Raw genomic sequence first — 24974 nt, 5'->3', positions numbered from 1 at the left:
TTCTCACAGCAATTAAGCAGAGGTCTAGGGTTTCACCCACAGTGTATTTAAACACAGGATACAATTAAACCCCACAGTATTAATATCTTTGCTATGCAAAATTGTCTGGGAAATAGATTTTGCCCTCTTTTCAAATGGAAAGCAAGGCAAATTAAAGAGGATGACTTTATTGGGGATAATTATTCGGCTGAGACAAATGTCAGGTGTTCCTTTGAAACTGTTCCCTGTCACCTTCGCGGCTGGTGGAGAAATTAGTCGAACTTGCATAAAGGACTTATAATTTCACCTTGTGTTGGAAAACAAATAAAAGAAGAGGAAGAAACACACCTAGCTCATTCTAAAGCATATCAGACATTGACTTTCCTATTTCCACGACTGTTACTATTTGAAGAATAATGTTTCAATCAGAGCAGCCCATGACTAACCAAAAAATATATCCTTCTTGACTTGCAATCTATAAGACTTGGGGAAAGGGGGGCAACCGTAACATCTTATTAAGCTATGAATAGTTTTGAAAGATTTCTTTCCGCCATGTTGTCTAAAGATTTTATAGTTACATAAGGAAGGAGCAGGCAGTGTGACTCAAAGAAAATGAATTCCAATTTGAAACAGTACTTGGAAAAGGGGGAACGGACTTCTCAGTTCACAAAATGCTATTGGTTATATATTGATCCAGTGGAGGCAGGGATATTTTAACAATTCAAGAATTTTATTAAATAAGCCATCTCTTTCTTTCGCTCTCCAAATAAATATCCTTTGTGAGTCAGTGGACTTTGCAATTCTCTCATGTAGTGTTGTTTTGCTTTTGTTTACGTGTCGGATCTATAATCCACTTTAGAGCCAAAGCAGCTTTCTTTTCTCCTTAAAAGGACAATCAAAATGTAGTTATTTATTTGTTGCATTTTGAAACTGCCCTTCAACCAAATTTCCCATACAAGTTTCCCATACAACTCTTGAAAATAATAATGGAAAATGTGGAATAAAGCATAAAACCATAAAACTTCAACTTTCATTTAAAAATAAATAAATGCAAAGAGCACAGCATTATCAATAGTTCCCTTCCCTTTTTCATCTATACAGATGATTGAAATTTTCTACTGAGCAATAGTTTGTACACACACTGCAAGGTAATGTGAACAATGGGGAGAGAAAAATGTGCTGCCCATAGTGTTTCTTATATCATATTGCTGGGGTTCAGCTAAAATGATGAAACATATCAAATAGAGATGAAAAGTCTCTAAACTCTGCATGCTTACTTGGGAAATTAATCCCATGGTGTCCAGTGGGAATTATTGCTAAGTTAGCGCACACAGATTTGCAGCCTAATTCCACGTGAAGAACTTTCAGTGATTCCTCAGCAAGCAAGAATAACCTGATGGAAGTGTTCAGAAATGCAGTTAACAGTGTGAACCTTTTAACCACCAGATCTATAAACCAGTTATATCAGAATAAAGTGAAGAGAAAAGATTAAATCTCAGCTCCACTGTTGTCAGCTCAAATCCTCTTATTTGTGGATGGAACTACGCTTGCGATATTTACAGCAAGGATGCTAGTAAATGCCTCACATTTTAATGAAAAATGAAAAATTGCAGCTAACTGTTCTAAAACACAGTCAATGACTTAGTTTTCGGGGACACTGCCAGCTATTTAGACTCTCTTTTTTTAACCTTTCAAATTGCAGCATTTTTCTCTTAAACAAGTTGTTTACTAAATACATACTCACTCTCTTCTTCTTCTTCTCTCTCTTTTTTGCAAAGGAAACTGACCTTTTAAATGATTATTTTCAACACTTTCAAGGAAGAACATTTCACCTATCATCTTCACATTTTCAATGTGATGCAACAAATGAACCCCTAACCTTTCTGGCAAAATGTATTGTACTGCAGGACACAAAATCACTTGCTAACTTTAATTAAGTTCCTTTAGAAGAAATGTAATTCTTAACCACTGGGGAGATGGAAGAAGAATCTTAGAATCTTATTTCGCTATAAAAAGTAAGACAAAGCAAGGCTGCTCCAACTCATTAATATAATCAGTCTGTTGTACCTTCACATAATCCATTAAAATTGGTTTGTGATCTGCTGACAGAAAACTTAAACAACAACAACAACTAGAACATTCAAATAATGCAGTATTATTAGAAACAATAAAATGCCTTTAACTGGTAATTAGTGAGGTCCTAATTTGAGGTCTGTTAATGTTAATGAAAAGCACCAAACTAACACGATATTTCCCCCCAGTTCATGATATGATTTCAATAATGTTCTGATCATCACCATCATGTTTTGGATGTAGATGCGATCAGGAAATTTCAGGATACATTCTAAACAAATTACCCCTTATAAGACCTTACAGGACAAAGTTAAGGGAATCATTTAGGGGAAAAAGATACTGCCAAGAACAAATAGGTCAATACACAACAAAGCCAAAAAGACGCAGAACTACCAAGGAAACTTGACCATGGATGAGAGTTTTTCTATGAAAAATGGGGCAAATATGTTTATATAAACATTGGGGTGTGTGTGAATGTACACAGATACAATTTCTACATCCATCATTTGTGTACACATACACACACACACACACACACACACACACACACACACAATGTGCAGTTATAGATAGTATACAAACAAACCTATATGAGGCATTTTCTATTGCAGTTTCCAACTTTCAGAGATTGCAGCAAATATCTGACAATTACTGTATTTGTTACATGTTTGTTGTTAGGGGTTTGTGAAAAGATGGTCTATGAAAAGGCAGGGGTCAGCTTATGGAAGCCCCTGAACGGTAAGGCCACAGTAGGATGGCATTGGTTTTATATTGCTCTGTCCTCACAATCCACCATAGTAAGACTCACTGAGCTACTGAGAGCAGCCGAAGGGTAAGGAAAACATGGGGGAACATGTCACTTCATCAGTTACTGTTGACTGGGAAGAGGAGATTTCACCAGCTTCTCTGTGCCGAAATGCTATTACGGTCTCTAAAGTGCAAGGGGGGGGGGGAACCTACAACAATGTCAATAAATCAATTTTGATCAAATGAAGTACTGTTAAAATATGGAGGGGGGATCCAGGTTGGGCTGAAAACCAACTTCTTCAGAAGTAGTTATCCAAAATAAAATTATCCTATAAAGTTAACATCTCCCTTGATAAATAATAATAATGAATTTATTAGTTTTTATTTGTATCCCTCCCTCCCTGGCTGAGGCTTCTTAGCACCTTTTTAAAGCCCTGCCTCTTATTTTTAATTATCTTGGGACTGTGTGTGTGCGCGCGCACTGCCCCTTCTCTCCCTTCTCCTCCCACAAAAGAGTGGCAAGCAATAGGAGCAGTCTAGCAGGGAATTTGAAATTCAGCCACAGTCCCTCTGAAACTATGCAAGCATTGTTCCTCAGTTCCCCCAGTGGCTTCCAATACCAGATAAACCAGTGATAATTGCTACTTATTCAGGGCTAACTGCCATAAGTACTTTAAGCTTGACACTGTTCTGAGCATTGGGATAGCTGGTTAGGTTCAGGCAACAGCAAAGCATCTGAGAAAGGTGCTGTTGGTACTGAGGGGCATGTGATGGTGGGAAAAACATCTAATTATAAATCTGATATTTGGGGAAGGATCATAATTTAGTGGCAGAGCATTTGATTGCCATGCAGAAGTCTTAAGGTGCAATCCAGGTACAGCTGGGAAACCCTGAAGAGTCACTGTGTCAGGGACTGGGCAGAGGAGGAATGGTGGAGATTGCCTCCCCAGCCTGACCCTTCCAGGGAGGAGGAAGAGGGAGACAGTATAGATTTACAACAGGGGTTCGAGGGAGGTCACAACTCAGAGGCAGATGAGGGGGAAAGTTGGGAAATCATGGGAGAGCCCGAGCAACACCCGGCTGACACCTTGTCATTGAAAAGCATTCCAGACCCTCCATCTCCCAGAACTTAAAAGTAGGAAAGCAAAGAGCTCAAAGAGAGAGGGCATGTAGCAGCGCCCGTAGAAGTGATGAATGAGGAAGTGGGAGAGACGAGGGGTGGAGATTCACTCGGGACAACGCCATTATCCAAGAGACTGGGTTCTATAGCTTCCCTCTGTAAAGATTGAAATAAAAATGGACTCTAAGAAACTTTTCCTTGTCTTTATAATTTGCTGGGCAACCAGCCAGGAGCTGCTGACAGCATCCTGACACACTGTGTAGATGATGGACCACTGGTCTGACTCAGTTTAAGGCAGCTTCCTGTGTTCTTATATGTGCCTGTGTTCCCACACATTCCTGTTTAATAAGAAAAATAAAATAACAGACCTTTCAAGTGTCCCTATCTTCCAGGGATAGTCCTGGATTTACAGAAGCTGTCCCGGTTTCTGATTTGATTCCAGAATGTCCCGCTTTTCCTTTGGATGTCCCTATTTTCATCAGAGAAATGTTTGCATGTATGGAGTTATGCGATGCCCCGAGCCAAGATTATTAGTAACTATGCAACCTTTAAAAGTCATCTGAGGGCAGTCCTGTGCAGAGTGGTTTTGTAATATTTAACGTTTTATTATGTTTTTATATATGTTGGAAGCTGCCCAGCGTGGTAACCCAGTCGGGGCAGGGTACAAAAAAGAATTAGAATTAGAATACAGTGGTACCTCGGGTTAAGTACTTAATTTGTTCCGGAGGTCTGTACTTAACCTGAAACTGTTCTTAACCTGAAGCACCACTTTAGCTAATGGGGCCTCCTGCTGCTGCCGCGCTGCCGGAGCCCGATGTCTGTTCTCATCCTGAAGCAAAGTTCTTAACCTGAAGCACTATTTCTAGGTTAGCGGAGTGTGTAACCTGAAGTGTATGTAGCCCGAGGTACCACTGTAATAATAATAATAATAATAATAATAATAATAATAATAATAGGAGCAGAAGTAGAAGCAGCAGCAGCAGCAGCAGCAGCAAGAACAACAACAGAATAAGATGTCCTTATTTTCATCGGAGAAATATTGGAAGGTATGAAATAGCAATGTGCTAGAAGTTTTTAAATTCCTCAGTCTGAAAATGAACATATACCCCCCCACCCATTTCTAATGCTAATTAAGATAGCATGCAGTAAGTATTCAATGTTCTAGATGTAAACCTGCAGTCAATGTACCTCAATCCAAGAAAGTTGAATCACAGGACGGAGGGGGTGGGGTGACGGAGAGGAAAATGTGCATCTCTGCCGCACTTCCTACAGCTTCTTTGAGACAGAAATCTGATTGGGCGCATAATCGTGTCATTTAAATGGAGAGCAATAAGGCAAAATTGACTCCCTGTCATGTCGTCCTCCTGTCCTCGAGTGCTTATTATGTGTACTAGCGGCAAACAATGCAGAAGAGACGAGGAGAGGTAGTGAATCAAACAAACTTGCCACAGTTTACATTCCTATAAAGCTAAGTATTTGCACGGCAGTAAATGAATATTTATGCTAAGTGTGTACTTTCCCTCTCCTGAATGCTTTCAACTCATCCAACATCCATCCTGCGTAACAGGCGGAGGCAGAGCAAACAGGAACGCTGGAGCATGGCGAGGGACTGGTAAACAAGACCTACTCTGGGCTAGCGTCAAATCTGCTGTTGTTTCCTTATGTTCCCCATCCACAGAGCTTCAGTTTTGCACTTGCCCTTCAAGGCAGCCTGGTCCAGAGAAACAGACGGACACTTAATTTAGCACTTTATCAATACACAGTTATCCGACATGTGCTTATTTCATTGTGGCTGCGGTGGGGAGGGGGAGCGAGCCGCATGGTTACTGAGTCGAACTTGTCTGTGTGCACAGAGAACACTCCGGCCACAGATGTGACTGGTTAACTGTACAAGCAAGGAGGATAAATCCACACAACAATACTTCATTCAGCAAGGAAATCTGCAGTGGATTACAGCTTCTCTATGGTTACGTCTGTTCTTAATTTACTGCTTTTATTCAGTTTTCAACCATAAATGAGCCCCTTATGAGGCATTCACTATGCAGAATTGACAACTCTTTTTATCTGCTTGAAAAATATTTTTGGATAATAATTTATGGTTAGGAAATATTTTAAGCAGTTTCAATAGTTACATTATATTCATTCAATGCTTAATGATGCAGTGTCTCACTGGCTTTTTTTTTATTAAATGAAATCCAGGGCAATCTGGTAATTTCATGTATTTGTAACAAAAAAAGTAACTTGGCTGTACAGGAACACGATCTTTTAAAATGCATATTTCACAGGAACCATGATATGTTTTTTCTTTATTTTCCCCTTCCTTCTCAGTTTTGTTTAATACTATTAAGCCACGTCTCATGAGAAAAGGTTAGTTAATAATTTTTAACCAAGGTTGGTATCTACTAGAAATCAAATTAAGGGGGAGGGACTCTAGGCAGGCATGAATATTTTGTTTTTGTTTCTTTAAAAAGTATTTAAGGGGGGAGGGAGTTGATAGAATTTGATTCTAAACAGTCCAAAATAGGGAAGATGTGGAAGATTTATGTTGGTGCCAAAATAACTAGGTAGGATTACCATACTATTTCTGTATCCAACTAAAAAGTGGACTCCTCCTCCTCCTTCTTCGTCTTCTTCTTCTTTTCTCACAAAGTGACCCCAAAAGACTTACCTTAGAATCAATTAAGACCATCCAATAGAAATATAAAAATACCACTATACAGATAAAAGGCAGGATTTAAAAGATCCCACTGCAACAACATAGGTCACAATGCCACCTTTCAAATTAAGGTCCAAAAAGCAAGGTAAAAAGAAGTCTTAACCTGACGCCAAAAATTAAATAGGGTGCCAGGCATGTGTCCCTGGGGAGAACATTCCACAAACAAGGGGCCACCACTGAAAAGGCCTGATCTCGTGTTGCCATGCTCCAAAACTCCCATGGAGAGAGTGATGATTGCGGGGTTTGAGCTGGTTCAGGTGGGGAGAGGCTGTCCTTGAGGCACTAGGGTTCTGAGCTGCATAAGGCTTAATAGGTCAGAACCAGCACTTTGAAATAATAATAATAATAATAATAATAATAATAATATTTTTTTTAAAAAATTATACCCTGCCCTCCCCAGCCAAGACCGGGCTCAGGGCAGCTAACACCCGATATAAAAACAATTGATTGAAATACAACTTAAAAGCAAGATTAAAATACAACATTAAAACATTAAAATACAGCCTCATTTCAGTGGAAACTCAAATCAAAAAAAATTGGGGGGATGAAAACGTCAAGTTGAATTGAGCCCAGACACAAATTGGTAGCTAGTGCAGTCATGCCAGAGTTGGTGTTATATGTTCATACTGTCTTGCCCTGGTCAACAATCTGTCTAGTGACTTCTGCACCAGCTGCAGTTTCCAAATTTTATTTGAGGAAGCTCTGGGGTCACTTTTGTAGATGCAGAGGAGTTGTGGAAGGCACTAGCTGGGGACCCCTCAAGGCAACCTCCAGGAGGAGCTTGGGAAAGGCGCTGGAGATCAGGAGCCTTAGGGAGTGGTAGGAAGGCGGGGACCTTCAGCCCTTGCAACTGCTGTATTGGGGCAAGATCTACTGGGAAGAGTTGCTGGGATCACTAGACCTGCACTGTTTTGGTTTCTTTGAAGAGCGAATTTCACGGACACCATGTTTTTTGTTGCTGACCTATGCTTGACTCTGGATCCTGACAAAGGGCTTGGCATGCGCCCAGTGATTCTGATCCCTGATGCCGTCCCTCATTCCCACTAAAATGAAGAGGCCTTAGTCTGCATAACCAGATGAAGCATTGTGGTTTTAATCTGCACGTTGAATTAGTGTTGGGACAGGTTGGAGCTTAGCGGAAAGTGATGCTCTTGGAAGGAAACTGCCATGCAGCTTCTGGATCTTTGGAAGTCATCACCATGCTGCAAAGAATTAAGCGCAATCATATATTTCTGTCTCTCCCCCCCCCCCATTTGCTTTATTGTGCTTCCTCAGAGAGATGCCATCCATTGGTGTCATAATTGGCTGCAGAGGAGAGAAGTCGTGTCAATGATATGGAACACACTTATTAATTGAGACAATAGTGACGAGGCTGTAAAAAGCCTTCCAAGATGACAAATTCCCCTTTGCATTATTTTAGATTAATTTAAAGTGCTGGCACACAAAGCTTTACAACTTTATTCTTGGCAGAATATGAGCACTTTCAGACTCATTGATACTCAGGGATTCTTTTGCTATTACAGAGGAAACTCCCAGTAGAAAAACAAAGGGAAACATTTCAATGAGGTACTTGCAGTGTTTTCCTCATTAGCAGCTACAGTGTCTTGAACAAGGAACGAGTGTTTGGGGAAAAGTTTTCTTGGCATTAACAAGAAAGGACATTGCTTTTACAGGCAAAAACACGTTATGATTTTCTGAAACATCCTATCATGGAACCATATGAATTTTGATTTCTTCCAAAAAAAAATTACAATAAAAACAAAACTAAGTGCTAGAGTGGCTTTTTTTTCTTTAAGAAATGTCCATCTATTTAAATATAATCCTATACACTGAACAATTTTTAAAGGTTATTTTAAACTAAGAATGGTTCCATTTTATGGCTTCCAGGTTTCCTTTGTTTTCAGTTTATAGGTGAGTAGGTTTGATGTATTTTTAAAACAGAAATTGCATTGTTTTGTTACTGAGAGTCCTTGTTTCTGTCTCATTGATACCTTATGACCATGAACAGAAGGGGAGAGCTTTTTCCTCGTTTCATCAGAGCTTTTTTCAAAGCTGTCAGATAAAACACTGAAGTTGACCCTAAGCCCAGCCTCTTGAGTATTGATTCCAGTTTTGCCACTGGGAAACTGCACTCCTGCCTCTCAGCATTTATTTGCAAGATGTGAATGGCAGCAGGAATGGGGAACCTGTGGCTCTTGGAGAGGAAGGACCAGAGAGACATCAAGTTGCCTCCACACAACCATCACACTTTGGCATAATATAATCTGCCACCTGTTCTCTATGTGCTCCTTCTTTATACACATTCATGGTAGAGAGTATCATCGAAGGAGGTGCTGAGCAGGATATTTCCTTGGAGAAGGTCTTTTGGCCCTTATCCCCTAGTGCTTTTCTTTCTTAGGGTATTCAAGAGTATGCACCATTTTGCCTAAAGACAAAGCACTGGTTAAAAGTATGGCATGTACTATAACAACTTCATGGTGAGTACTGGCAGCTTTTTTTCTAGATAAGCTCTGGGTGTAGGGCTTCCCCACTTTGCCAACTCCTCTTCGATCAGTATGATTACAGTGCGTTTATGTGTAATAATTTGCTATATTCTCCTCCTCCCTCTTGCCAAAGCCCAGTTTCCACATTTCCCAGGTGCACCATTGAACAGAACACGCTCTGGCAAAGGCACTGCATCCATGATTTGTAATTTGCTCTAATGGCACTCCGGGGATGTAAACTTGAGTTACAGATTATTTATCATATCAGTGGGGGAGAAAGTCTAATTCATTGCACCTAGTTAATCCTACCAGATAGGCTACAAATAATAACACTGACCTATGTCACTAGGCTGCTCTAGGAATTACAGAGAAAATCTATGTGCAGTGTTACTGTTGTGCCTGCAGGTGCACATGCAACCACAGGGCCGCCTTCCCCACCCCTATGGAAACATGTGCTCTAATGTCACCAATAAGTAGCTTTTTCTCTTTGTGCGGTGCCCATGGCATTTCTCAGTTTTGCAAATTTGCCCATGGGCCCAGAAAGGTTGGTGACCCCTTGGGGTGGCATCTTCAAGAAATGCACTAAGTGCTTGATATGTTTCTATGCAGATAGAAAGGATTCAGTCTCATGGATTGGCAGAAGTGGTTAGTGGATCAAGCACTGCTTTAGTTATACCTTGAGTGGTCTTGGCTCCTGCACCTCTTGTCCTTTACATGCCAGCCCTTATATGTAAAGTTGTCCACGACACTGGTTTCTCTGAAGCCACGGCTAGCAAGCACACCAGCAATGTTGCTGGGGAAGTGAGGTTACAACAGAAACCGGAGAGCTATATGGAACCCACTATTGTGAATAAGTTCAATATGTGTTTGTTTGTCCAGCCACCATAAACACAGCACACCTGATTTTTGATCCTTGCCTGATGAGTGGTGGGCAAATCACATCTTAGAACCATTAACAAAAATAGGTTTTACATAAACTTCCACTATCAGGCAACAGAAAAATTCCCCAAGGGGAGGAGCAGCTGTGTAAATGTACCCTTGTATTGTATCAATTGCCTTTCAAAGAGACCAAAGCTGTAATTACCATCTTAGCTTAAACACATGCCCACTCAGACATAGGCACGCACAGCCAAGAATATAGAGAGGCATCTTAAAGGTGACCAAGGGACTGAAATCCCATTTTTCAGGTATGTACTGGGACATTTTCAGGGGCCCCCTTTCCATAGCAGCTCCTTGTTCCTCCTGAAAAGCCAACCAAAAGCACCATCCGAAACACTGATGTCTATTTGACCACTTCAAAGAACTTATTATTGTGAGCTAGGAAGTTTCCCCAAAGCAGTTCTGCTTCGTCTTCCTTAAGTAAAAAGAGGTTGGAATATTTTGAAAAGAAAACGTGCAACCTTGCTTTCCAAAGAAACATCTCTAGGGTAGCTGCATCACACACACATCCCAAAAAAGGACAAAGGAGACACAGAGTTACGTAAAAATGTCATATGCTCATTTATAGAGTTGCCCTTATTACTATTATTTCAATAGGGTAGACACACAATACATCTCACATTAGTGGGAAAGGCAGGGACCCAAGTGATATGTGTATCTGCTCAGTATGGTAACTTCAAGGCCCTTGCTGTCGCTTCTTAAGGTTCTTTGTCTGTAAACCAGATTTGGACTGCACAGATCTTCAAATAGTGAGGATGCTCTCAAACAGAGGACTGTCTCATGTAAAGCAAGACACCTGGCCACCCTAGTATTTCAACTTTTTCATAAGAAGATCCACTGACTAAGAGAGAAAAGAAAATACCCGTGCTTCAGAAAGCAGAAAAGTACCGCTAGACCAATGATAAATATCCTCAGTGTATGCAGTTAAGAAGGAAAGTAACAATCAGCAATCCCCTCTTTCCCCTTTTGGGGCTATAAATTACCTGAAGCAATTTCTCTAATGGGACATGATACTTGTACAATGATCCTGCACTAATTTTACAAAGCAAAACCTCAGTTCCTGGTTGAAAGAGTACAGTAGAAGCTCCGCCTTCTGTTAAAGATCTTCAGTAGGTTCACATAATTAAAGGAGAACATGTCATAAGGAAGCTTAGAAATTCAAGGTACCTTTCCTACCCTGTCTAGGCTCTCTCCCTCTCCCTCTCCCTCCTTCCCCCCACCTCTCTATATATAGCTGTAACAAAGAATGCAATTGTTGTAAGATATTGCTGCCCATCTAAATTAGTCTGCCACTGTGATTACGGAAGGACATAGATTCAATTGCACTTTCTGTGTGCAGAGCTACTGGGAAAATCCCCAGCTTCTTGGTACTTACCAAATTATATCCTTCCTTATCTCAGGAGCAACAGTCTAGTAGGTGCATATTGCAACTCTAGGGTGAAACACATGGTACTCTTATCTCAAGAGCACTTACAAGGACCTCACAAAAGTTGTTAATTATTAACCTACCTTCAGGGCTTACCCTATTAGTTCAAGTCTGACTTTTAAGTATTTACTGTTTAAACCCAGGCAAGTATCAAATGCTTCCTTCAAGAGGATCTCCACCACCACATTCTCGAATGTTCCTATGCTTGGCTCTCATATTAGACTACTTCAAGCCTGCAGAGTTCAATTATGTGTAGCATTTGTATGTTTATATTATATTTGCCAAAATGGACTGGGAACATGCTCAAGGCCCTAAGTTAATCAGAAATTCAGATAATCAAGAATGCTGTTTGCACAGGATTATGATAATGCCAGGCTACCAGAAAGACAAAGTAAATTTCGATAGCAGGGCAATCTGGCTCATTGATGCTCAGATAAAGGAGATGCTACTGTAGGTAATAAAAGGTGTTCAATGTATCTGTATTGCAGGTTCACAATTCTAGCTTTCTTTTGTCCAAAAGGAATAGGAGTTGTTATTAGGAATATATGTGTGTGCATACGGAAATTACATAGGTGGACAAGCAACGTGCACAGAATGGAGGCAAAATCAAATGCCTAGTTCATATATTACCATGAAAGGAGATATCTTTCAGCCATCTCCAGGCCACCCTATTATCATGGGGTTGGGGAGCTTCATTTCACAGTCATCAATCAATCAATCAATCAATCATAGGCGCCGACTCAATGGGGCTTGAGGGGGCCCGAGCCCCCTCAAAAATTCGTTTGGGGGGGCTCAGCCCCCCCAATAATCTCGGGCGGCGGTGGGCGCGTCCGCGGCTTTTATAGGGCGCCCGGCGCGCACCAGCTCGATAACGGGCACCGGCGCGGCGGGGGGCGCCGGGCCGGGGGAGGGGGGCGGCCGGCCTGTCTCCTTGGCAACCCCATTGAGCAGCGCCGGCTCCCCCGGGAGGGCCATCCCCCCGCGCCGCCGATCGCCAACACCGCCGACGCTGTGGCTGCCCGAGCCCGAGCCTGAGCCTGAGCCCGACCCGGAGCCCGAGCCTGAGCCTGAGCCCGACCCGGAGCCCGAGCCCGAGCCTGAGCCCGAGCCCAAGCCCAAGTCAGGAAGGAAGGAAGGAAGGAAGGAGAAATGGGGAGGGAGACGAGGGAGGAAAATTGCGCGCAGGGTGAAGAAAGGAGAAGGGCGAACGAGACGAGCTTCCAACCCAAAAAAGGGCTGGAAGACTGGGAGGAAGCAGGATCGGGAAAGAAAGCGACGCCTTCCCCGCCCGCGACGTCGCCCGCTTGTCATTGGCAGCGCAGCGGGCGCCCAGAGGGGCTGGGCACCGGCGCAGGGCCGCTCCGCAGCCGCGGAGGACAGCTGCGCGGCTAGCAAGGTGCGACACGTAGAGCCCGGTGGCCAGGCAAGCTCGGGCGGGGACCCCCATGCAAATCTAAGACGGGAGAAGAGGGCTGAGCAAAGGGGGTCCCTTCCCCAACCTCCGGCTCTGAGACTTCCCTGCGCCCCAGAAAAGCGAAAGGATTTTCTCTTCTTCTTTTTTTATAAATATTTTATTAAGTTTTCAAATACAAAGTTAGAAACATACACTGAAGAAAAAAGTAAAAGAAGAAGAAAAAGAAAAAAGAAGAAGAAAAGAAAACCAACCATTCAACACATTTTTTATATAACTAACTGGACTTCCTCGCATCTCCCTTACCCTGCATTCTTTATAATAAAGATATCAGCAAATTATTACCTTGTTTCGTACCTTATTTTGTACTTTTCAAATACTATACCTCTAAATTTAACATACTTTTCATCAGTTACTTATATCTTAAATTAAACATAGTATTACCTTAGATTTTGACCTTTTCTTACTTAAAATATAATTTCCTGTTTCCCAAATCTAATTGCTGAAGCTATAGTTTCCGAATCGTGTAAATTTTTAACATTCATACAACTTATATTGTTTTTGTAAATAGTCCTTAAATTTTTTCCAGTCCTCTTCCGTTGTTTCTTCTCCCAATTCTCGGATTCTGCCAGTCATTTCAGCCAGTTCCATGTAGTCCATCAATTGCGTCTGCCACTCTTCCAGTGTGGGCAAATCTTGTGTCTTCCAATATTTTGCGATAAGTATTCTTGCTGCTGTAGTTGCATACATAAAGAAATTTCTATCCTTCTTTAACACTTTCTGGCCAACAATGCCCAAGAGGAAGGCCTCTGGTTTCTTGGGAAAGGTATACTTAAATACCTTTTTTAACTCATTATAGATCATTTCCCAGAAGGCCTTCACTTTTGGACAAGTCCACCAGAGGTGAAAGAATGTCCCTTCAGCCTCCTTACATTTCCAACATTTATTATCAGACAGGTGATATATTTTTGCAAGCTTGACTGGGGTCATGTACCACCTATAAATCATTTTCATAATATTTTCCTTCAAGGCATTGCATGCCGTGAATTTCATTCCGGTGGTCCATAACCTTTCCCAGTCCTCAAACATGATGTTATACCCAATATCCTGAGCCCATTTTATCATGGCTGATTTGACTGTCTCATCCTGAGTGATTTTCTCTTCAACCTGCCCTCCATCCTCTTGCAGAAAACTCTTTGCCTGCCCTGCCCGTATCTCGTTTTTGCTTTTTAATTCCACACACGCACCCTTCGGACTTCGTGGCAATCGGGCGCGCGGGTGCGTTTCCTAAGAGAGTGAGGACCCCCGCCTCCTCCCCACCTGCTCCCTCGCCAGCCAGCCAGCCGCGCGCCCTAGCCGGAGAGCCCCGGCCGTCCCCGTCGCGCAATCGGCTGGATCTCCCTTCAGCAGGCCGTGCTCACAACTCGGCCCAGGGACCCCCCAGCAGCGGATCTCCGGCCCAGCTGAAGAATCCGGCAACAAGCCCCCTCCTCCCCAATCGCTCCGCCGAAATACGCTCCAAAACCCCCCAGATAGGCCCCCGGCCGCCAAGTCTAGTGGCGCCCTGAGCGAGGGTCTCTCCCCAACACCGCCACCTCGAACTGCGTTCTCCCGGCTACCCGAGCGAACCAGCGGCAGGACCCCGGTATGGGCCCCCCCAATATTTTTTATAAGTCGGCGCCCCTGCAATCAATCAATCAATCAATCAATTAAGGCAGTTGGTCCTGGCAATGTAAAGTGATAATACAATCCTGTCAAGCCAAAGAATGGCTCTTGCACAGTTTATTGCTGTGGCATGGCATGCCCCAACCAAGTAGAAAGTGATTTCCAGACTGAAGGTACATTCTTTCACCTTTGGTGGACATGCCCAAGGATTAAGACATTCTGGGAGATGATCTATAATGAAATGAAGAAGATATTTAAATACACTTTTCTGATGAAACCAGAGGCCTTTCTCCTGGGCATGGTTGGCCAAATGGTGCCAAAGAAGGATAGAACTTTTTTTATGTATGCAACAACAGCAGAAAGAATACTCATGGCGAAGTACTGGAAGGCACAAGATTTACCCACCCGGGAAGAATGGCAGATGAAGTTGATGGACTATATGGAAATGGCGGAAATGACTGGCAGAATCCGAGACCAGGGAGAAGAATCGGTGGAAGAAGACTGGAAAAAGTTCAAAGACTATTTACAGAAATACTGCAAAATTAATGAATGTTAGAAAAATGTTGGAATGAAGTTATATGGCTTTAGTAGAAATGTTATAAGGAATTAAGTATAAATAGATTAATAGAGTATTAAAGGGAAAAATAAGGTTAGAATGTGTTAAGATAATTATAGGATAGAAAACAGAGGAAGATGGAAAGGAATTGCTGAAACAATTAACAGAAGTGGAATACAAAAAGGGAGGTGTGAGGAGGTCGAGGAAATAAGTGAATGAAAGATAAGATATTGAAATTGTTTGATGTGTTTTAAATGGTTTTTGTTTGTTTTGTTAGTTTTATGTGTTAGTGTTCTGTAGTGTTTTTGTATTATATTGTATTTTTTCCCTTTTTTTCTTTTTTTTGTAGTGTTGTGTTTAAATTGTTGGAAAATTAATAAATATTATTTATAAAAAAGGGAAAAAAGAAAGTGATTTGCAGAGGCTACATACCAAAGAAGCACTGCTATTGTATCTGTTTTCAAAAGCTGAAGAATGGCAACTAAAGAACCAGGCTCAAGTCCGTAATACCAATTCCTGTTTTATAGGTCACCACTTGCCATAATCCCAGAGTCCAGCAGTGATCAGGGCATGGGATCAGAGGCTGGTTGAAGAACTGGACCAGCGTCCTGGATCTGGTGCTGGAGCTGAGATTGACAAGCAGAAGCCTTCTGAACTATGTCCCAGGCTACCACAGCTGGGATCCTCAAGCGGGAGGGCCATAGCTCAGTGGCAGACCACATGCTCTGTATGAAAAAGGTCCCAGCTTCAATGCCAGGCATTTCCAGATAGGACTGGGAAGGACTGCTGCCTGAAACCCTGGAGATCCATTTCCAATCAGTGCTTCCCTTCCTCCCCATATACAGGATTGCTGCAAACCTGCTCCTGGAATAGCTACACTAGCAATGCAAGGATCTTTCCCTTGCTAACTTCTTTGCTGCATTGTGAGCATCACATCATCTGACGTACATTGGTACGTCTGGGAAAGACTGATTGATCAGTGCTCTAACTCCACTTGGTGTGTGAAAATAACTTTACATTCCTGTGTTAGGGAAACTTGATATTAAGATGTGCAGCTGTGATATTCTGCTCTTCTGCAGTGGAAAGTGATGTTCATATAGTGAACATATTCTTAGCTGTTACATTTATGCCCAAAGTAGATTGTCAAGAGGTTCTGTACCTTGCATTCAATTTCATTGACACAAGTTGATTGATTTTGTGTTTGCGTGATAGTGATAGTTTGATACTTTAATAATGCTACCTTACCTTAGGAGTAAGGAAAAACAAACAAAAACCCTGCTTGAATTATTATGGGCCTTGCATCTTCCTTCACATGTGTTCGGTCAACTTCAAGTGCTTATAATGTGTGTGCAGAGTTATTTGTCATTCTGTCTCGTTAGGTTGGTCAAGCCTAGTTTAAATCTTGATGCCCACTCCATTTTTTCCTTTTTCTTTTTGGAAAAAATCCATTGTATGCTGCAGATGTAATTAATGGAAAAGTAATTTGCTGATATCTCTTCAGACTTGCTTTGTGGAAATGTACAAAACTAATCTCACCAAACAAAATGCAAAACAACAGTTGAAAGTGCGTCCTTTAACCTTTCAGTGAATTTTAAAAATGCCTATTGGAGCTGCACATTAATAAAGGCTGTTAAGCTCAGTAGAGTACTTTATATTCATCTGTGCTTCATCAGGCAGGTTCATGGCCTCTGCAGAACTGCAGCAGCTCCCTCTGTTCTGAAAACAGTATGGGGGAAGAATGGTAAGTACCATTTGGTAATTAGAAAATGTTACTAGAATTGTTACGGAGAAAACAGCTAATGCTAAGTATGTTTCCGGAATGAAAATATGCAGCACTAAAGATTGCAAGAGGGGCAGAAAAAGAAAGAAGAAAATGTGGAACATCTTCATATGAAATCTTTTTCTATCGCACATGGTCTTCCACTCAGTGACCTCACCCAGTTCTGTGTCCACTGAATACCTGCATCAGTCAGTCAAAAATGTAACAATTAAAATAGCATGGGTTGGACAGTAAAGGAAAGGGTGAGCCCAATGTCACACAGGAGAGCTCTGTAAAAATGGAAGATCGGTGATTTACAGCAGTTTTGTTTTTTGCTTTTAAAAAAGATTACAATGAAAAGCATTGGGATTGAAGTGGCATTTCTGATGATGTCATTATTCAAACTACAAAATGCTAACATTCAGTGTTTTTTTCTGATCACTCCATCTCAAAAAGCGTATCATAGACCTGGAAAGAGTACACAAGCATCTTTTCTATGAGGATAGGTTGAAGTGGTTGGGGTTTCAGCTTAAGGAAAAGGGTGACAGGAAGGCTGATATCCTAGCCTCACTAGTTGGGTGAAAGTGATATTGAATTCAACAGTGCATACTTCTACATATTGTTATTACTGTTACAATTTATTACTCACCCACCCCCAGGGCAAAACTAGGTTTTATTTCACCCAGGTCAAAGACCCAGTTTGGCACTCCCCCATGTGCATTCGCGTGAACAAATACACAGGCTGGGCACCTCAGTGGCACCTCTCCAGAAGCTTCACCAGGGGCAAAAAAACCCAGCTGACCCTCGCCTGTAGCTACAGCACTGTCCCCCCTCCTTCACAATAAAAACACAAAATTAAAAGCAGTTTAAAATTACTTAAGAGAGTAGACATGGTTAGGATTGTGCTGTAAAGCTGCAATAGCATTGTCATTATGAAGGTGTCTCTGGGGCCATAGGATCAGTTGGTCCTCTTCTGCAATGTCAGAGATGGAGCTGTGAGGAAGATCCAGTGTTGGACTCCGCTAATATCAAAAGGTCCAAAAAGGGAGGCATGCCAGGGGAAGACTGGGGAACAACTTGGATCTGAAGGATCCAAAGGTTTCCCATGGCTGGGTTAAATGAACCCATTCTACTAGTGCAAACCAGCATAGGGACTCCCACTAGCGCACTCCCCACAAATCCTCTTGGGGGTCAGGAAAACCCCAGAACAGCATGTGAGACAGAATGACCTCCTTAGCACTATGCTGAATTCCTCTCCAACATGCACACACCCCTAACAGAAATATGGACACACTCAGGAATATGCCTCAATCTTTCCTTGCCCCTTTCTTCCTCTTGCTTGTGGGATTTTTAAATTAAAAAATAAGCCATCAAGGAAATCCAAAGAGGAAGACAAGAGCATCCCCATGCCCTCACTTCTCCCACCCTGTTGCTTGATGTAGGAACTGGTTCTTGGAGTACCTTGTGGTGCTGCAGTTCATCACCTACATCCAACACCCAAGAGCACAGGTAGAGGTGTGCTCATTAACTCCTTCATATAAATAATTTCTTTCCAATCAAGAGAATGGGAAATAAAGAAAACAATGCCACCTCTAGGGCTGGTGTTGTTTAACACATACACATACACACCACTTGGGGCATGCTAGAGGAGCCACTCAGGGCCACCTCAGATAGGATATAGCCATTGACGCAAGATCTAGTGATGACCACTAGTTTAGATGACTTCAAAAAGTTCAGATAGCTGTTCCCTTAACTTTTCCGGGGCCACATGCCAATGGAAGGTAGACCTAAAGGGGGAAAGTGGGTAAAGAAACAGATGCGGCTCTTACTTTTGTTTGGCTGGCTGCAAACTGAGGTTTGTCCAATGGGAGCTGTACTTAACAATATCCCTAGTACATCTCCTGTCTTCCCACGGAAGGAGCGATGAAACAGTGAAGTTATGTTGATATTTAATTAGTTGTCATGATATGTGAGCCAAATATAAATATAAGAAAAAGAAGAAGTCAACGGGCAAGTGTGTTTGAGTACCCAACAGCTACGTCGTTTCATTGAAACAGAAATCCCATAAAGTTCCCCACTTTATACCCAAGCAAAGGATATAATTCTCCTAGATTTATTCATAGGAGTAAATCCTTTAGAATGGTGGAGATAATGAAAAGAGACATGATTTGAGTGTGTTGTTGTTGATTTTTTATTAGAAAATCACAAATGTTGCATACAAATGGGCTGTAATATTGCAGTCCATTTGCGTACAACATCTGGGTATTTCCAGTTTAAGTCAGCAATTTTCTCCTGCTGTTCTCCTGCGGTCTATTCTATACCATCCAGACTCTTAATGGATAGAAAATACTTTCTGTAGCCGGAGTACCAGTTTTCATTGACATGTGAAAGCCACATAAATAGAAAATTTGGTTCATGAAGCTCCAGGAAGAGTCCCCTTGTCTATATTAATTGACACTTGTCTTCAAACTTTCCATGTTTCAAGACATATGCCAGGAAATAGTGCTGGTGTAAACAATAAAGGGACTCAATTTTCTCTGAGCATTACGAGAATGCACAGCGACAAAGATCTTCAAATCAGAACCACCACCGGAATAAAACGGTCAACATTCTTTGCATTTTAAGTTGCTTCATAAATAAAAGTGCCAGGGATGGTATAATTTTTACTTAGAATAACATTTTAAAACCATATTATTTTGTTGCTTAGCAGATTGTTTGAATTATCTGTTCCATCTTTAATCGAGGGGATTACTCAACAAAACCAATGTTCATTCAACAACATTCAAAAAATCTGTTGTGGATTACCAATATCATCAGTTAAACCTGTTTCAAATTTATTGCTTTCATTCAAGTTAAATTATAAAAGGGTCCATTTGTAGCACCACATGTATATACATGAATTCAGCTTTCATCATTTCCAACAAGTTTAATCCAGTGATTTATGCTTTTGACACAGTTTTGGGGGGGAATTTGTTAAGGAAACTCAGACAGTTTGATAGAAGAGTTAGACTGGATTAATGTGCTATGTGCCAAGTTAAAAACCAGCCCATTAAAATTGTTTTGAGAAAGAAGAACGTGTTGGATTTTTAACAGTCTTGACTTCCTTGCGTTTCCAATCATTTTAGCAACTTTAGTAAAGGAGTTATGATAGGTAAGTCTGAAAGACAATGATCTTTATTATTAGAAAAATGTTAGAATAGAAAAGAAGCAAAAACTGCCATTCTTTACCCACAGCAGGAAATAATACTCCTCGGATTACAGTGTTCTGATCTCTAAAGAGCCAAGCCAAATAACTGCATGCTTACTTATTTTGCAAATTATCTTCCTTTTAAAACTCTCCCCATTTATATCCACATTAAAAAATATTTTAAAAAACTTAATACACATTACCAGACAAAGGAAAATGAAATGTAAAATGCTTATCTCTTACGTTTCACATCACAGGTGGAAAATTCCAATTTAAACTGAAGGAAAAGGAGGTCAGGATGACTTGGTGTTGTTGTTGTTTTAAATAGGATGTCAAGTGTTTCGTCTTTAGGTTATTTCTTGAAAACCTGGGAAACTTATTGAAAGTTTCTCTATCCTGTCTGCCTCCCACCCCCCGCCCCCACCTCAACCCAAGAGAATAAATTTACTCAGGGAGACCCAGTCACAGAAATTAAACATAGCATGTTTGGTTCTAATGAAAGAGACACAGTGGCAACAGCAGTAGAATCTCTGATTAAGATCAACCCTAGGATATATAGCCTCCTGGGTGGGGAGTATTCCCACTATATCAATGAGAGATCTCATTGATGGTGACCACTCTGCAATCAGTAATGTGGATCTTTCTGTTGAGCTAGGTCATCTCAATCACACTGGACTCCTTCTTTGCCAATCTCTCATAGCCGAATAAGATTGTCTTCCATAAACACGGTTTTAACCACGAGTCCGTAAGTGACTGTGGAGGCCAATTCTGGATCCACACGTCCTTCCACAGTGGAGATATTGGTTTCCGGGCAGGAGTTGATGATGGTGTGGATTTGCCAAGTGTGCCTTCCCTCTTAACATGTTTCTCCCTTGCGTCCTGAGTTCGAGTGTCTTCAAAGCCCATGACACCTTTGGTAAAGGCTGTTCTCCAATTGGAGCGCTTGCAGGCAAGTGTTTCCCAATTGTTGGTGTTTATACTACATTTTTTAGATTTGCCTTGAGACAGTCTTTAAGCCTCTTTTGTTGACCACCAGCATTACGATATCCATTTTTAAGTTTAGAATAGAGTAGCTGCTTTGGAAGACAATAATCAGACATCTGCACAACATGACCAGTCCAGTGAAGCTGATGTTGAAGAATCATTGCTTCAACACTCATGATGTTTGCTTCTTCCAGTACACTGGTATTAGTTTGCCTGTCTTCCTAAGTGATGTGCAAAAATTTTCAGAGATACCGTTGATGGAATCGAGTTGGAGATGGCATTGGACTGCAAGAAGATCAAACCTATCCATTCTTAAGTAAATCACCCCTGAGTGCTCACTGGAGGGACAGATCCTGAAGCTGAGGCTCCAATACTTTGGCCACCTCATGAGAAGAGAAGACTCCCTGGAAAAGACCCTGATGTTGGGAAAGATGGAGGGCACAAGGAGAAGGGGACGACAGAGGACGAGATGGTTGGATACTGTTCTCGAAGCTACCAGCATGAGTTTGACCAAACTGCAGGAGGCAGTGGAAGACAGAAGTGCCTGGCGTGCTCTGGTCCATGGGGTCACGAAGAGTCGGACACGACTAAATGACTAAACAACAACAACAACAAAGCACTTTCAAAACGACATTCTGACCAATGGCTCCATGCTATGGCAGAATGATCCCAAGTTTTGGTGATGAGGTGGGTACCAATTCTTATATTTTTGTAAACATTATTTGTTATAGAATATCCACACATTTTAAAAATCAATGAAATAGTGTAAACATTAATCCAAACCTCCTACTGCATGCTGCTGCATAAATGATTTGCCATTTTCTGCAGCCTTGACAAATTTTGTTCCAGAATGAAAGTTCTGTTAATTACTGAAACAAAATATATGATTCTTTATCAATTCAACAGGATATCTTGTTATAATAGCCTCTCTTTTCTTAATACGGACAAGACATTTGCATTTGAAAACAACAAAGTTAGAAATAAATAAAAACTTGTCCTCCTACAGCTTTCTATATTTCATGAAATTAATGTTAATTAAATTAGATATTAAATATTAAATTATATTTTATATGACTTATAACACTCAGGAACGTCATGTGAAAGGAAAACTGCCTTCTGCTGACTTTTATCTAGAACAAATGACGTTCAAGTGGAAATTTAAAAAGAAAGTTTAATTGACCGATGTCCGTTTTTGTAGTTAGTACCGAAACTAACTGGGGAGGCAGGGAGGGTTTAGACACTGAAGTGTCTATCCTAGTTTACTTCAGACCATACATTCAATAAACACCAATCCACAGAGCTCATCTTGGTACCTCCTCCAGCTTTACCTTCCCCTAAGACTGGCCTCTCCTTTGTTATTGATTGGCTCAACTTCCTGCAAGTGGGAGACGATGAGTTGTTTAGAATCTAGAAAGGTGACAGGCACAAGGGACTATTTAAAGCAGGAGCCTAGTAAAGCAGCAGGTAAAACAATGAAATGTGGATACAGAGCTAAAAAGGAGGTTTATTTTAGGCAGTACGCTTGAATTTAGTTTAGCTTGGATATGAGTGAGAGCTGGACCATAAAGAAGGCTTATCGCCGAAGAATTGATGCTTTTGAATTATGGTGCTGGAGGAGACTCTTGAGAGTCCCATGGACTGCAAGAAGATTAAACCTATCCATTCTTAAGGAAATCAGCCCTGAGTGCTCACTGGAAGGACAGATCATGAAGCTGAAGCTCCAATACTCTGGCCACATCATGAGAAGAGAAGACTCCCTGGAAAAGACCCTGATGTTGGGAAAGATTGAGGGCACAAGAAGGGGACGACAGAGGACGAGATGGTTGGATAGTGTTCTCGAAGCTACCAGCATGAGTTTGACCAAACTGCGGGAGGCAGTGGAAGACAGAAGTGCCTGGCGTGCTCTGGTCCATGGGGTCACGAAGTCGGACACGACTAAACAATGAATGAGGAGACTGAGAGGAGATATGATAGCCCTCTTCAAATATCTCAAGGGCTGTCACATGGAAGATGGAGCAAGCTTGTTTTCTCCTGCTCCAGATGGTAGGACCAAAACCACTCCTTTTTTACAATGCATAAGAACATAATAAGAGGCTGCTGGATCAGGCCAACTGTTCACCTAGTCCAGCATCTGTTCTTACAATGGCCAACCAGATCTTCTTTGAACACAAGATCACTCTCCTCTCCTGTGATTTCCAGGCATTACCCATACCCTTCAGCCCAATTTGGTCATGGTTTCCTTATTCAAACTGTATGGGGTCCTAGGTGTATGCATTTGCAAAGACTTCCATTTTGTCTGGATTTCTAGATGTGGGGGAATGAAATCAGATGAAGACCATCACAGGTATGGACCTCGTTACATTTTAAGCTGGTAATGCGTACACAGTAGCGTAGCGTGGGGGTGCGGGGGGGGGCCGGCCGCACCGGGCGCAACATCTGGGGGTTAGGGTTAGGGGGCGCAAATCCACGGGTTAGGGGGAGCAAATCCACGGGTTAGGGGGTGCAAATTACTTGCCTTGCCCCGGGTGCTGACAACCCACGCTACGCCACTGTGCGTACACAAGCTGAGTTGGTTTTCTTCTGTTTCATGTTTTACAAAGATGAAATGAAAAGCAATGAGAAATGAAACAAAGTAATAAAAAAGAATTCAGGCAAATTAAACTGCTATGAATTATAATAATATTTTTTTCCAAGCAGCGAATGGAGTGTGAATATTCATCAAATTAAAAATGCCCTAGTCATTTCATCTTTAATTTCTGATATGGGTGGAAAGAAATTTCTCAATACTTTTTTTTTAAAGAAGCATTTGAAACAACAACAACCTCTTGTCAATGTACTAGGAATTGAGGCCTGGAATGCACAGCCCTGGGTGCATATTCCCACAATTCATGTGGAAAGGATATTTCAAGTAGCAACTTTTATCTTCAGCAGCAAATTAAGACTTTTAAAACAATTCTGTCTTGTTCAGTGTTCAGTAAATATGCTTTCCTCCTTCCTCCAACAAGAAATGAATAGCCCAAAGCTTTGAAAAGGAATGCTTTTGTTTCCCTTGATATTTGATTCATGCTATTTCAAGTTTTGCCTAACTAGAATTTTTCTTCCCTTCTAGACCTCTTTACCCTGTAATCCTTATCAGGCTATGTGACCTTGAACACATAAATTAAAGCATAACAAGAAGGAATGCCTTGCTTACAACAAGGATTCTGAGGCAAGCATTTGGCCAGTCAAGTAGAAGCCTGTGATTCAAGGTATCTGTGTTTTGTATGGGTTTAATAGCTTTTGCTAGCATGCTCCTAGTTTTAGTCACTGTAAAGTTCCTTGAGCTTGGGAGAGGAAAAGATACAAATGCAATGTAGACAGACAGCCATAAGACAGGAGTTGGATGATGACTGAAGTAGTACTCATTACACACTCTCAGTAACAAGACTTTGTGCTTTACACAAGAGTAGTACATGGACTGCCTCAGTGCTATTTTTTCCTAGAAAAAAAGACTTCTGGAACTCACCATGAAAGTCTCCCTCGGTGCCGGAACTGAGTTCTAGCTGAAAAAAAAAAGTCCTGGACCATCTCATAGGGGATAGTTAAGAGAATTTGCCTGCTTTACCTAGTTAGGAAAGTGTGTGTGTGTGTGTGTGTGTGTGTGTGTGTAATGTTATGAGTTTTTTGGGAAGGAGTTAGGCTGAATGCCTGGGCACCCTTATAATGCTTGGAATAGCCATGCTAGCTTCCTGCTGAGGTGATTAGCCTTTAAGGGGAACAAAGGAAGTGGCTCTGTGAGAGACAGCAAATGGGTGATGCGCCCTCCCTCAACTTGCAGGTAGTTAGAAAGACAAAGCCAGATTTGAGGGTGGAGGGTTGGGAGTGATGTGAGCTAGAGGAAAAGCAGCAAACTGGGAGCTGAGAGAGACAGAGTGATGTTTGATTTCTGT

The 24974-nt window shown here is 41.6% G+C and overlaps 1 long non-coding RNA gene across 1 annotated transcript; it reads right to left on the bottom strand.

The window, feature by feature from the left end:
- Positions 1 to 10601: 10601 nt before the first annotated feature.
- LOC308586843 lies at positions 10602 to 11544 on the bottom strand. Its single transcript, XR_014008093.1, has 2 exons — positions 11433 to 11544; positions 10602 to 10898 (listed from the first exon to the last, which is right to left on the bottom strand). It is a non-coding gene; the product is annotated as an uncharacterized lncRNA (long non-coding RNA).
- Positions 11545 to 24974: the final 13430 nt, after the last annotated feature.

Source organism: Podarcis bocagei (assembly GCF_964188305.1).
Source record: "Podarcis bocagei genome assembly, chromosome: 5".
NCBI classification, from domain to species: domain Eukaryota; kingdom Metazoa; phylum Chordata; class Lepidosauria; order Squamata; family Lacertidae; genus Podarcis; species Podarcis bocagei.
Note: the sequence above shows the minus strand (reverse complement) of the source record. Positions and strands in the feature narration are given on the sequence as shown.